Here is a 15,610-nt window from a genome sequence, read left to right on the forward strand (position 1 = left end):
GCCAACATGCCTGTTGCTAATCTTTACATAAGAATCAGCTTAGAAAGGAAAGGAGAACCTAGAAGAAAAGTAGACACTACAAAGATTATAGAGAGAAGTCTAATCACTCTGTAGAGCCTGCTTGCTTGGGCATCATCATCAAGGCAGGCAGATATCTAAGCACGTGTTCCTTGGTAACAGATGGGAAGATGGATGTAGGCCAGCAGTTTCTGACCCCTGGAGAAGGCATAAGTTACAAACAAAAACATCTAGTTGTATGTTAGCTGTTAACTCAGCTTTTTCAGTGATGCTTTGTTGAATGTTCCAGCCTAGCCTAGTTGACTGTAACACAAGGAGTTTGTGGAAGAGTCAAGAATACGTTCTTGTAAAAAAAGTGGTAAATGAGGGACACAAGTTCCTTGATCAAGGCAGGAATAAACAGCCAAAGACACCAAGAGGAAAGTGAATTATAGAGGTGAGACTAGGGCCCAGGAGGACAAGTTTCCATGTGGAAAATCTTGTCTCCGCTGCCAGCCTTGGAGGATCTAGGTTTGATTTCATTGAGAAAGCTGAGCAGTTTCCTACAAACCAGAGAGGGGGAAAATGCTGAAAAGATCTAATATTAGCTTTATTATAACCAAGATATACTGAGGTTAATTCGGGATCAGAATACAATGGTCATAAGATTACCCCCGCCACGTTCTCCACCCTACTATTGGCTTTAACTCAGTTAAGTCAGTGTTATAATAAGGTTGGTAGGAACACGGAAGCTGTAGTAAGACATCTGTGGTCAGGGATGGAAGTAATCATGTCCATGAAGGGGAGTACCAGGTATGGTAAAATAGCACTGGCCTTGGAGTCAGAAGACCTGACTTCAGAGTCTTGACTCCATCTTATAATTAGCTGTGTGACTTACCAACTCACTCAATCCTTTTGGATCTCAGATTCCTCACTAGTGAAACTGGGATAATAAGTCTGCCCTTCCTACCTTATAAGACAGTCATAAGAATCATATAAAATAACAGATGAGTAAGCACTTTGTAAGTTCTAAGTTCATATGCAAATAAAAAGTATTAACATTACATTCCTGCTGTCTGGGACTTACATTATTAAAACACACACACCACTAAGAAAATATATGATTGAAATCTACTTAGGTAGGACTTCTTGGAAAAGGTGATGGTACGATGAAACAGATTATAGAATCGTCTTCTCCCAGGACTTGAGCCCCAAATGGTATTCTTTTAAAAGGGTAAAATATTACCAGCAGCAACTAATACAGGAAAAGAGGAAACTGCCTTATTGCCATAACCTTTTAAAAGGAACCAAAAGTACCATGTGGTTCTGTTAGGCAAGGGTCCTACCTCAACCCCCAGAAGCCATTATGGAGAAAGAAGGTAAGGAAACAAAATCCTGAGCATACTGACCAATACTTCCTAATCTAGAGCAAACTGGGCTGGGGGGTAAGGAGTCAGCTGGAAGACTGAGGAAACACCTTTGGGACCAGAAGTCTCTACATCCCACTGCCAGGATGTCAGGATCTTAGCAATGGCAAACAAAACAAAACAAAACAGTCCACACAAACAAAATACAAAACTACCAGGACTTGAAATTTTCCAAGGCTCCAAACTGAAAAAGTGAAATGATTCAAAGTCCAAAGGTACCTTTCCTTCACCCAATCTCCTAGCATATGCCTTTAAGTAAGTGAAAGTAGGTTATGATAATTTAATAAAATCTTGGAAAAGACAGCAGAACCTAGGGGTCAAATAAGCTGAACCCAATTCTACGGATATTTTCCCTTCAGACTACAGAAAAGTAGATAGAATTGTAATACCTCAGGCTCTCAAGCTCTGCCCAGGAGGGACAAAAGGAACAATGGCAAAGGGGTCAAGGAGTTTACTTATACTATGCTTCAGTAAAGAGATGGTGTAGATAGAGGTATCCACTTTTATACATAAGCAAGAACATAAGACACAAAATGGCAACTAAGCACATACCACTGCAAAAGGAATAAAAGAGAGAAACACATTAAGTAAAAGGCAGAGGCAGAACTCAATCTGAAAGAAAACATAACTGAATGAAAAGAAAATGCCCCACAAATACTCTAAGGTCTAGAAATTAATAAGTGCATAAATATAATAAAACAGGAGCTCAAAGATAAATGATAAACAGCAGAATAAGATGAAAAGGGAGATTTCAGCACCAGTGAAAGAAACAGGAGCAAAATAACACATTACCTACCAAGTAAGTAAATTAGGAAGTATGACCCAGGAATATTATACCTCACCAAGTTTTTTTCAGAAATAAATTTAACAAGCAAATATTCTGAAACAAGAACTTAGGGAACAGGGCACCCATGAGTCCTTCTGAAAAAGAAAAACACTACTCAACAATGAGATTAAAGAACTAGTGTTAAGCCCTGAATCTATTTAAATATAAAACTGAAACTTAAAATAATAACTGCATAATCCTAGACTTATTTATACTTGACACTATAGTCAACTGAATTTATCTCAAGCACAAACATATTTGTACACAAAATTATGGTCCCTGTGCAGAAACTAGTCTGCAACTGGTCAAGTCTAGCTACAAATTAAATGACCTATAAATTAGGACACTCTAAAAGGTCTTACAGTTTTCTCAAAATCAACATGTCCAGAAATAATTCATTGTTACTCCCCAACCATCTTTTCTAGTCTTCCTTATCTCAGCAAATGGCACCAGAAACTGTCTAATCAGCCTAGCCAGAAACTGAATAGTCATCCTGATTCCTTCCTATCTCTCCTCTCCACTTCTCCCACTCAATCAATTGCCGTGTCATACTAATTCTATTCCTAAATATTTCATGAATCTATCTTCATCTCTCTTGCCCACTTGTCTTGTAAATTCAAGCCACTGTCATTAACAACCTGGATTGCTACAGCTTTCTTTGGATGCATAAGCTGGGTAATTTTCCTCAGTATTTGTTTCAGCCTCCTCCTAGAATGCCTTTCTGTGCTGCAAAGCTGAAAACTACATTTACCACACTCCTTTGCAAGTAAGATTTAACTTCCATCAGTCTCATTCAACAGCCCTGGGGAGAGACATAGTGGATTTAGCAGACATGGAGTGGGAACAGCTTGGGTAGAGGCTTCCTAATTACCAGACTGTGGTTCAAGCAGTGTGTGCCTGGAGTCAACACCCTTGGCAGCAGCTTGCTGATCTCCAGATCACAGCTAAGGTGGTGTGATCCAGCACCGGGGACAGCAGCTTCCTGAGTCTCCCCTTACCTGATGCTAGCAGAGGTAGAAGTGCCCTTGGTGGGCTAGTTCTGCGGTACTGCTCTAGGGATAATCCTAGGGAGGCAGCCCTTCCAAAGATTTTGTAAGCACCTTATTCCCTGTATGAAATCCCTTTCTTCTTAAAATAGCTAGTTTGTGGCTTCTGTTATCTATAACTGAATTTCAAATGATACTCTTTCAAATGGTTTCCCAAGACTTCAGGGTGGTCCCCAATTGACCCTTGTCTATATCACAGCCAAGGTCATTGTCATAAAACACAAATTTGACCACAACACTCCTCTACTTAAAATCACACAAGACCCATCAGAATAAAGCCCTAACTCTTTAACATAATTGTGGTAGGCAAAATTTTGGCTCCCCTAAGCAGAGAACCCAGTTAAGCCATCCTGTGCCCACACTTTTGACACATAAAAACTATAACATAATAAGTATATATTGTTTTAAGCCACTAAGTTTATGGCAATTAGTTACAGCAGCAATAGAAAACTAATACATTGATTATAAAAGGCCCTTCATGATTTCGTTCCTACCTAACTTTCCAAATTTATTTTGTGCCATTGACATTACCACTCCCTGTACTTGCTTTCCACTTATTTAATCTTAAAAGCAATGTTTACTTATTAATTTTCAGGTAAATCCAGCAGGGTTTTACATATGGATAAAAGTTTGGATAGGGACTAGGGTAACAAATATTCACTCTTTATGCTGTAAAAATGAAGAAAAAGCATTAGAGTTGTGACTCACTATAACTCACTATATACACTGAATATGTTCCCCTAAAAGTTACATAAGTAAAGATCATGATTTTAAGATAATATGTTTACTCCTAGGTATCTTATTTTGGATTATCTTTAAGCAGGGCAAATCAGTAGATACAAGAAATCATGATTTTACAAAATGCCCAGTAAATTTTAGAAACCAATTTCTACCTAGTCTTCCAGCTTAGATATTTTATTCATTATTCAAAAGTTCATCTAAACTATGTGTGAACTATATCTGTGTATTCTGTATTATCTGAGCTTTGCTTAGCATCAGCCCCAAAGCTATAGTCTTAAGAGGTAAAGGGCTTTTTTTCTTCCCAAAGCTATAGTCGTAAGTGGTAAATGATTTCTGATGACTAAGTAGTCTTCAAAATTAATGATCTCAATTTATATTCTACCAGTCAGTACTTCTATCTGATTATTAAAAAATATTTAATATTTATAAGTCTCACTTCTGAAGTGGGCAAAATGCTATAAGTCTACCTTGGATGATATTATTGACAAGGATGTACTACACTAAGCAAATGTTAAATTGTAATACATATTTGTCTGTGTTTGTGTTCAGAACTTCTGAATATCATTCCCCCATGATCTCCTAACAGAAAATGATCAATCACAACAAAAACAAAATTTACTACACACAGCATAAAGGCCAGCATGACCACATGGGCAACTGAGAATGATAAATGGGAACCAAATGCTAGCTGAAACCTTGTGAAGAACACTACCCACAGGCAAACTGGCGTTGTGCTTTTTTTTTCTTCCTATTAAATAAAAACACCCACAAGGAGAAAAGCTTCTTTCAACTTTAAGGGTTTTTTAATGGTGAGCAGTTAAAAATCAGGCTACTGGTAGGGTGGGGCTGAAGGTGGCACTAACAAAGGGGGACTGGGGAATGAACCCATGCTTAGTGGAGCTAGGGTAGGGCAGCTCCACTCCCAGTGCACATAAGTAAGCCTTCACACACTAGCCGTTCCTGGTCCATGGCACACCTGCCTGATGTGACAGACACACGAGCAGATTTTAGTAGCATGATGGTCAGGTTGGGAGAGGTATGCCCCTTTCTCTTATTGCTCATTTTCACTCTTGATTCCTAAGATAGCTGGGAGCATTTCCTCAATCACAATCAGTCACAGGTCTATGAAGTTAGAATAAAGACTTGGCACACTACTTGAAAAAGACTGAATGTTCCTACCATAAATCTTAGTCTGAGGGTGAACTTATGACAAAACCTAAAACCCAAAGATGGATAGAGACTAAAGGTTAACTCATTTTCAGCTCTAACTAGTCTAAAACCTATTCTAACTAAATAATATGAACATTAAATATTTTACATAATTTTTAGGAACCTGGAAGACTAAAGGAGGCCTAGAACCAAAGGCTTTGAGCTGGCAGAAAGCTCGCACATTTGGACCTCATAGCTCCAAATCCATAAAAGAAGCAGCTCACAACCTCAAGGAGCATCCTAGAGAAAAATGATGGGATTTACATTTTATGCAGGTACATATACCACAATGGGATTACCGGTATCCCAGTAGTGTGCTCACAGGTGGCCTATAGTAGTCTTAAGCTAACAATTCTATTACTCTATTGATTCTCAAATGCAGACCCATATTGAACCAACTGGAGTCTTTATTCTAAATAAAGCTATTTTACTCCAAAATAAATCCCTAGTACATACATCTCTCTCTTTAAGGAAGGCAACAAATAAAACATGAAAAATCTCTTATGGTTCCCTTGGTTGAAACAAATCATTAAGTATAACTAGAGGAAAAACATTCACGAAATTTACTTTGTTTCCCAAGGCATTACGAAGGATTCAAAATACATTTCAAATATCTGACTGCTGTTATTTAATCCCTCTTGTATGGTATGCTTTCTCTCTTTTTGGTATGGTATCATATCATGGCATATCAAAGAAATCTCCCTAGCATTCTACAGCTGGGCTTTTACACTCTTACTGAAACAGTTTCCTCAAGGTCACCAATATTTTATTTATTAAAACACATAAACATCACATTTCAGAGGCAGAAAGGATCGTAGAGATTATCTATTACATATTTTACAGATATAGTAATAGAGGGCCAGTTTGCTAGCCCAAAGTCTATTAGCTGGTGAATGCAAGGGTGGAAATTAGAACTGAGGTCTTGTTCTCAGACCATCATTCTTTCTCAGGTCTCATCATCTTAATGGTTTGCTGCAATAATGAATACTGTTCTAGAAATTCTCTTCTCCTTTCTACATTTCAAATGTCCCCTTTCAATCTCTCTTTACAGGTTCTCTTTTTACCATCTACACTTGGGTAGCACTCAAAACTCACTCCGATTCTTTTCCCTTTTCTCTTTGTGATCTTCCATCACAGAGCTCATTCTCTTACTTAGCTTAAGCCATAGATGTTTCCCACTTGTCTTCCTCAAGCTTCTGTAATCCACCTACCTCCAGAATTATTTATTCTCATCTTTCATGCATAGCAAAGTATCTGAAACTGAACTTAGTATTTTCCATATAGTTTTTCATCAAGGCTTGAGTCATAGAATTTTGTTTCAATTCACCATTTCTTAAATTCAAGTGTTGTCAAAATTGCCTAGTAAATGGATAAAGATACCTAGTCATAAAATGGAATACCACACAGCAGTTAAAATAATTATTTTAATCTACATTTATCAATATGGTTAAAACCTTGATCAAAATGGCTCCATAAATTGACATTTTAATGCACTTCTGCTCCAAATACAGAGTAAAATGGATAAAATATGAAAGGGTTGAATTGCAAGAAGACATACCCAGGCTCAAAAATAACAGACATCTCCATGGACCAGAAACTGAACAGAAATACAAAGCATACAACTGAAACCACAGGACCACTGGACCCCAGGTCCAAAGCAGGCAGTAGCAGTCAGGAATTAAGTTCCTGTTAGGCAAAGGAGATTAAAGGTACTCCACGGGAGAGAGGAACTCAAGACAGGTTCACTGCCTGAAGGAGGGGTAGGGTTAGGGTGATGTGAATAAGAAAATAAGATTTCTTATTTTGCATGAAATAAGGAGGCAAAAAACTGCTGCAGATCCACTGCCTCGGGCTACCTCTTTTGAGCAATGGGTCTAGGTAAAAGAAGTAATAAGATAGCTCTACCAACAGGAATTGAATCAAATCACCTGCTGCTTAGGTGACTAGATTTATCCTAACTCTATAATCCGTGGGATAGGGTCTCCAAAATCCATTACAAGAGCTGGTTCTAGACCAGGGGTCTGGGAAGCTGGTTAGAGATAATGCAAAAACCATTAGACAGGGAGAGGTAAGCTCAAAGAGGAAGACATAACAATCCTCAATGTGTATGTATCTAACAACAGAGCTTCAAGATAATGAAGCAAAAACTGATAGAACTGGAAGTAGAAATAGACAAATCCACAATTACAGTTGGAGACTTCAGTACTCCTTTCTCAGTAATTGATAGAACAAGCAGACAGAAAATTGTTAACAATGTAAAGACTTGACCAACACTAAAAACTTGACCTAACTGACATTTTTAATACACATTTCCCAGCAACATCAGAACACACATTTTTTTCTAGTGCATATGGAAGTCTAACCAAGATAGACCATGTTCTAGGCCCAAAACATACCTTAATAGGTTTAAAATAATTGAAATAATACAAATATGTTATCTGATTATAATGATATTAAACTGGAAATCATTAACAGAACAACAACAATCCCCAAGAATTTGGAAAATACACAACACACTTGTAAATAACCCACGGGTCAAAGAGGAAGTCACAAGAAAAATTAGGAAATATTCTAAATTCAACGAAAATAAAAATACAATATATCAAAAATTATAGAATGTAGCTAAAGCAGTGTTTAAAGGAAAATGTGTAGAATTAAATGTCTGTAAAGGAAAAGCAGAAAGGTCTCAAATCAATGATCTAAGCTTCCACCTTAAGAAACTAGAAAAAGATGAGCAAACTAAACTCAAAGCAAGAAGAAGGAAGGAACTAATAAAGATGTGAGCAGAAATCAGTGAAATAGAATGCATATAAACAACAGAAAAACCATGAAACCCAAAGCTGGTCCATAAGGTTAGTGAATTTGATAAACCTCTAGCCAGACTGATCAAGAAAAGAAGACACCAATATCAGGACTAAAAGAGGAGACATCACTACAGACTCTACAGACACTAAAGGTTTGTAATAAATGAATATTATGAACAACCTTATGCCTATAAATTCAATAACTAAGATGAAGTGGATGAATTCCTTCAAAGACACAAATTACCAAAGCTCATTCAAGAAGGAACAAATAACTTGAATCACGCTATATCTACTAAATAAATTTAATCATAGTTAAAACCTCCAGTAAAGAAAACACCAGACACAGATGGCCTCATTGATAAATTCTACAAAATAATTAAGAAAAAAAAATTAATTCTACACAAACTCTTTTAGAAAAAAGAAGAGGAAAGGACACTCACAAACTCATTTTATGAGGCCAGCACTATCCTAGTATCAGAACAAGGCAAAGACATTAAAAGAAAATTACAGATCAATACCCCTCATGAAAACAGACATAAAAATCCTCAACAAAATATTAGCAAGTTTAACCCACCAACATATAAGAAGGTAATACATAATAAGCAAATGAGATTTATCCTGGGAATTTAAGGCTGGTTAAACATTTTAAGAAATCAGTTAATATAATTCACTGTAATGGACACTAAATAAGAAAAACTACATGAATTTCTCAAGAGATGCAGAAAAAGAAAAGGAAAGAGAAAAAAAAAGAAAATAAAAAAATGAAGTATAAGTCATATAGATTGGAAAAGAAGACATACACTGTGCCTCATCATACACAACATGATTGCCGACAATGAATTCACAAAAGAACTACTAGAGCTAATAAGTCTAGCAAGGTTGCAGGATACAAGGTCAATATACAAAAAACAATTGTATTTCTATACCTAGCAATGAACAATTGAAAAGCGAAATTAAAAAATATTACCATTTATAATAGGACTTAGATACATGAAATCCTTAAGTAAAAATGTAATAAAATATGTGCAGAATTTTTGTGAAAAAATACCAAACACCAATTACTTAAAGAAATCAAAGAAAAATAAATGGAGAGATACATTGGTTCATGGACAAATAAATCAAGAGATATACTGGTTCATGGACAGGAAGACTCAATATTATTAAGATATCAATTCTACCCAAATTGTTCTACAGATTCAACACAATCTCAATCAAAATGCCAGCAGAAATTTTTTTTCTAGAATTCAACAAGCTTATCCTAATGTGGATACGTAAAGGCAAAGGAACTAGAATAGCCAAAATAACTTTGAAAAGAAAATCAAAGTTGGAGGACCCACACTACCTGGATCCCAAGACTTACTCTAAAGCTACAGTAATCAAGACAGCATAATACTGGCAAAAGGATAGACACATAGATCATGGAAAAGAACAGAGAACCCAGAAATAGAGAGTCTACCTATATGGTTAATTGATTTTCAACAAAGGTATGAACTCAATTAAATAGAAAAAAGATAGTCTTATCAATGAATACCCCTAGAACAATGACACTCATATACCCAAATTAAAACAAAACAAAAAGTTAACCTATATCCTAAACCATATACAAAAATTAACTCAAATGAATAAATGTGCTTAAATGTAAAACCTAAAACTATAAAACGTCTAGAAAACATAAGAAATCCCTGTGATCTTAAGTTGGTCAAAGATTTCTTTGATATGACACCAAAAGCACAATCCATAAAAGAAAATAATCAGTAAGTTGAATGTCATCAAAATTTAAAACATTTGCTGGGCTTCCCTGGTGGCGCAGTGGTTGAGAATCTGCCTGCTAATGCAGGGGACACGGGTTCGAGCCCTGGTCTGGGAAGATCCCACATGCCACGGAGCAGCTGGGCCCGTGAGCCACAACTACTGAGCCTGCGCATCTGGAGCCTGTGCCCCGCAACGGGAGGGGCCGCGATAGTGAAAGGCCCGCGCTCCGCGATGAAGAGCGGCCCCCCCCGCTTGCCGCCACTAGAGAAAGCCCTCGCACGAACCGAAGACCCAACACAGCCAAAAATAAATAAATAAATAAATTAATTAAAAAACAAAAACAAAAACATTTGCTATTTGAAAGAAACTGATAAAAAATAAAATAACAAGCCAGACTGAGAGAAAATATTTACAAAACACATGTCTGGTAAGGGACATATATCTGGAATATACAAAGAACCCTCAAAATTCAATAATAAGAAAACAAATAACCCAGTACAACAGTGGGCAAAAGATTTTAACAGATACTTCATCTAAGAAGGTATTTGGATAGCAAATAAGCTCATGAGAAGATGCTCTACACCATTAGTCACAAGGGAAATACAAATTAAAACCACAATGAGATACCATGATGTATCTATTAGAATGGCTAAAATTAAAGACAGAAACAAGAAAACTGAAAATACCAAGTGGTGGTGAGGATGTGGAGCAACAGGAACTCCCATATGTTGCTGATGGGAAAGCAAAATGGTACAGTCACTCTGGAAAACAGCTTGACAAGTTAAACACACACTTCCCAAATGACTGAGCAGTTCCACCTCTAGGTATTTACCCAAGAGAAATAAGAACTTATGTTCACACACAAACTCATAGGTGAGTGTTTATAATAGCTTTCTTAATAAATTGCCAAAAAAGGATAAACAACCAGAATGTACTTCAGCTGATAAATGTCTAAATAAACTGTGTACTACTGAGCAGTAAAAAGGATCTCGCTAGTGATACACACAAGATAGATAAATCTCAAATGCATTATGCTAAGTAACAGAAACCAGACTCAAAAGGCTACCTAGGGCTTCCCTGGTGGCGCAGTGGTTGAGAGTCTGCCTGCCGGTGCAGGAGACACGGGTTCAAGCCCTGGTCTGGGAAGATCCCACATGCCGCGGAGCAAATGGGCCCGTGAGCCACAATTGCTGAGCCTGCGCGTCTGGAGCCTGTGCTCCGCAGCGGGGGAGGCCGCGATGGTGAGGGGCCCGCGCACCGTGATGGGGGGTGGCCCCCGCTTGCCACAGCTGGGGAGAGTCCTCATACAGAAATGAAGATCCATGGGGAGGGTGGGAGGGAGGGAGATGCAAGAGGGAAGAGAAATGGGAACATATTGTATATGTATAACTGATTCACTTGGTTATAAAGCAGAAGCTAACACACTATTGTAAGGCAATTATACTTCAATAAAGATGTTTAAAAAAAAAAAAAAAAAGAAATGAAGATCCAACACAGCCATTAATAAATAAATAAAGCACACCTAGTATAGTGTAATTTAAAAAAAAAAAAAATTGATTTAAAAAAAAAAAAAAAAGGCTACCTACACCTCCTTTCAGAAAAGGATAGACTTACTAGACAGAAAATTAGCAAGATTAAGATCTGAACAAAACAATCAATCAACAGTGTCTAATTGAAATATATAGAACACTCCATCCAACAACAGCAGAATACACGAAGGTTTGAGGAATTCAAAATTTTTTTGTGGGGGGGGTGTTATGGAACTGTTGTATATTCTGATTGTGTTGACGGTTATGTAACTGTAGTGTTTGTCAAAACTCAGAAATGTATACTAAAAAGGGTAGAACTATATGTCAATTATATCTCAGTAAAACTGATTTTAAACAAAGGACACTACTAAAAAATAATCATTTAGGAGGACCAATCAAGAATAAAGAGAAAGGCAGAAATAAACATTAACAGGAAAGAAAAAGGAGATAAATACTGATATAGGACATTTTTTAATCACAAATATCCCTCATGTAATGATATTGAGGATCTACTGATAAATGAAAAAGGCAAGATGTGTACTTCTTTGTACCATTTATGTACAAAAAAATATGCACTGAATAGCAATGAGAACTATAATAAGAAACTAGTGTCAGTAGTTGCCTAGGGACCAAACACTTGAGTGGCTGCTAAGGATAAAAGTGAGAAAACTTTTGTTTTCCAAACAAAACCCAAAAGTGGGTTTTGGTCTATACCTTTTTAAAAATTTTCAAACGGGTATTCTGTGGAAATATTACTTAGTCCAAATGAGAACTAAATAGAAGAAAATAATTTAAAAACTTAAACACCTACCCTCAAATAATAAGAATATTAAGAACGACTATAAAATTTTTTTTAAGTTTTTTTTTCCTTTTTAGATTTTTTTTTGATGTGGACCATTTTTAAAGTCTTTATTGAATTTGTTACAATATTGCTTGTTTTTTATGTTTTGGTTTTTTTGGCCACGAGGCATGTGGGATCTTAGCTTCCCGACCAGGGATCGAACCCATACCTCACTGCATTGGAAGGTGAAGTCTTAACTACTGGACTGCCAGGGAAGTCCCTGACTACAGAATTTTAAACTTAAAATAATTTCATAGAAAAATATAAAATTACCAACCTCAAACCAGAAAAGAACAGTAGAAAAGAATATTATAGTATAATTTAAAATATGAAAATATAGGGAAACATTCCCAAATAACGTTATAAAATTAAATTCTGCAGTGTTGAAAAAGAACACTTAATATTTTACAACCAAATTCAACTTGGGAATTCAGACTTACTATAATTTAGCAGTATAATTGAGCAATTTTGTAATGGTACAGGAATGGACAAATGAGAGGGTGTGGAAAAAAGGGAACCCTCTTGCACTGTTGGTGGGAATGTAAATTGATACAGCCACTGTGGAGAACAGTATGGAGGTTCCTTAAAAAACTAAAAATAGAACTACCATATGACACAGCAATCCCACTAATGTACATATACCCTGAGAAAACCATAATTCAAAAGGACACATGTACCCTAATGTTCACTGCAGCACTATTTACAATAGCCAGGACATGGAAACAACCTAAATGTCCAACGACAGAGGAATGGATAAAGAAGATGTGGTACCATATATACAATGGAATATTACTCAGCCATAAAAAGGAACGAAATTGGGTCATTTGTAGAGATGTAGATGGGCCTAGAGTCTGTCATACAGAGTGAAGTAAGCCAGAAAGAGAAAAACAAATATTGTACATTAACACATATATATATGGAATCTAGAAAAATGGTACAGATGAACCTATCTGCAGGGCAGGAATAGAGACACAGATGTAGAGAACAGACATGTGGACACAGAGGGGGAAGGGGAAGGTGGGACAAATTGGTAGATTAGGATTGACATATATACACTACCATGCATAAAATAGATAGCTAGTGGGAACATGCTATAAAGCACAAGAAGCTCAGCTTGGTGCTCTGTGACGACCTAGATGGGTGGGGTGGGGGTGGGGGTAGGAGGGAGGTCCAAGACGGAGGGGATATATGTGGGCGAGGGGATATACATATAGCTGACTCACTTCATTGTACAGCAGAAACTAACACAACATTGCAAAGCAATTATACGCCAATAAAAAAAAAAAATACATCAATGGAATAGAGCAGGACCCTGACAAAGAACCATGAATGCACATAAAATAACTAGATCTATAGCAGAGCTGGCATTACAGATCAATGGTGAATACCAATTATCAATATGGAAGAAAAAAAACAAGACTTAGATCTCTATTTGACACTAAACACAAAAATAGATTCCAGATAGATCAAAGACATAAATGTGAAAACACTTTTAGAAGAAAGTCCAGAAGATTACCTTCAGTGATCTTTGCAAAGGAAATGATTTCTTAAATAAGACGGAATAAGAATAAACTGTAGAGCAAAGGATTGATACATGTCATATTAAGTTTTTAAGACTTCTTTTCAACAAAATACAAAGTGAAAAGATCAGACTGAAAAGCTACACAAGAAGAAATTGCAATGTATATTGACAAAGAATTGTAAGATCCTACTTTATATTTTAACGGAGATATAAAGTATAATAAGTAGACATCAAGGATATACATCAAATTCTTGCGAGTGGTTGGTTACTTCTTGGAGTAAAGAATAGGACTAAGAACAGAGGCAAAAAGGTACTCCAATTTTATCTGTAATATTATTTATTTCAATGAAAAAATAAACTTGAAGTAAAGGGCAAAATATTAAAAATCATCAGTTCTGAACAATGTGAACATGAGTGTTTGTTTTATTATTCTCAGTATTTTTTTTTTAATCTAAAAAGCAGGCAAAAACAAAAAAGATAAAACTGGCTCCCTGCCCTGGCCAAAACAAAAGTTCAGACACCAAAGAAAATTTCCCCCAAGACCATGATTTGGGAAGGCTGGCTCTTATTCTTTCTTTCCTTTGCAGCTATATTCAAATTCTCATGTATAACTCTAATCAAGATGAGGAAGGTAGCCTATCTTCTGCTGGGCTGGGAAAGTGGAAAGAAGTCACAATCAAGTCCAAGGTAATCGGAATGACAAAAGCTGTAAGCAACAGGGAGAGCTAACATTTCAGAGGCCGTCCATGGTGTGCCAAGGAGAAAGCCCCTTTTGTTCCTCATCAGACTCGCAGCTGAATGTGAGGAGTGCTGTGTCACGGCCCTTGTCAGAGGATGATGGAGCCTGGCAATATGGAGAACCCCAGGAGATTCATGTCCAATGTAGGAATGTTCCTTCACAACAGCAGGTCCTCTGTCTGGAAGGAATATGAGGTAACGGACACAGCACACTAGGATTTCTCCAGCATCCAAGACAAAATAAGCCTTCATTGAGGTGGTGTCCAAATACAGGCTGCTGCCCTGCTCTCACAATAACATGAAGATACAATCAGCTCTATTTAGAAAAGCCATTAGTCTTAATCAGGAAAAAACATACTCTCCATATTTTAAAAAGCTGGTTACCGCTAATGACAATCCAATAAGCATCTGAGGAATGCCTACTATAATCCTTGACATCATAAATAAGGATTTCCCAGGGCACAGTTTAGGGACTCCTTGGGACAAACACAAAGTGAGGTACTAAAGTAGAATAAAAGCAAAGAAATGCCTTTAAGAAAACCTATTTCTGGCTTTGCCACTCTGTCTCTGACAACAGCATTTCCTCCTGTCAAATAATTGTTCACTGTAGCTATGCCTCTAACTTCTCTTCATGAAAACCAAAATTCTAAAGTCTGGAAAAAGACATCCCAAATCAATGAATTTACTTTCCCTGACTGTCCTCAAAAACAAAAAGAAACCATTGGACCCCCAAAAGATACATAATATGTTGATTTCGAAAAGAAAAGTTAACATGGTTTTTCTTTTTTGTTTCTCTTTAAAAATAAACAGAGGGGGACTGTGTATTAGTTAAGTACTAAATAAGTAATTTAAATTCAATCTCTCAGGAAATTCAGAGATAAAGCAAATACAAAATAAAAGAAGAACTGATAAATATAGGCAATGTGGACAGACATCTGATAAATGGCGAGGCAGAAATAATAAACAGGTACACTTTAAAATGTTCCAGATTCATAAACGTAGAGGTTTCTTTCTCTCTAAATGGTACTTTTATACCCCTAGAGAAATCAGGGCTATAAATACCAGAAAACACGTAGAATTTCACAAGGTGTTTTCTAAGGACTACTTCAAATTCTGCAGTGAAATTCAGTCTTATGTAAAGAGACATAAAGGACCTCCGATACACATATCCTCCTTTA

At 36.7% G+C, this 15,610-nt stretch overlaps 1 protein-coding gene across 1 annotated transcript in view; it reads right to left on the reverse strand.

Moving 5' to 3' along the window:
- Nucleotides 1–15,610, reverse strand: part of TBCEL (tubulin folding cofactor E like) — a 69,338-nt gene that overhangs the window by 4,247 nt on the left and 49,481 nt on the right. The gene's annotated exons all lie outside the window — the stretch shown is intronic.

The sequence above is a fragment of the Balaenoptera ricei genome, chromosome 8, assembly GCF_028023285.1.
Source record: "Balaenoptera ricei isolate mBalRic1 chromosome 8, mBalRic1.hap2, whole genome shotgun sequence".
NCBI classification, from domain to species: Eukaryota; Metazoa; Chordata; class Mammalia; order Artiodactyla; family Balaenopteridae; genus Balaenoptera; species Balaenoptera ricei.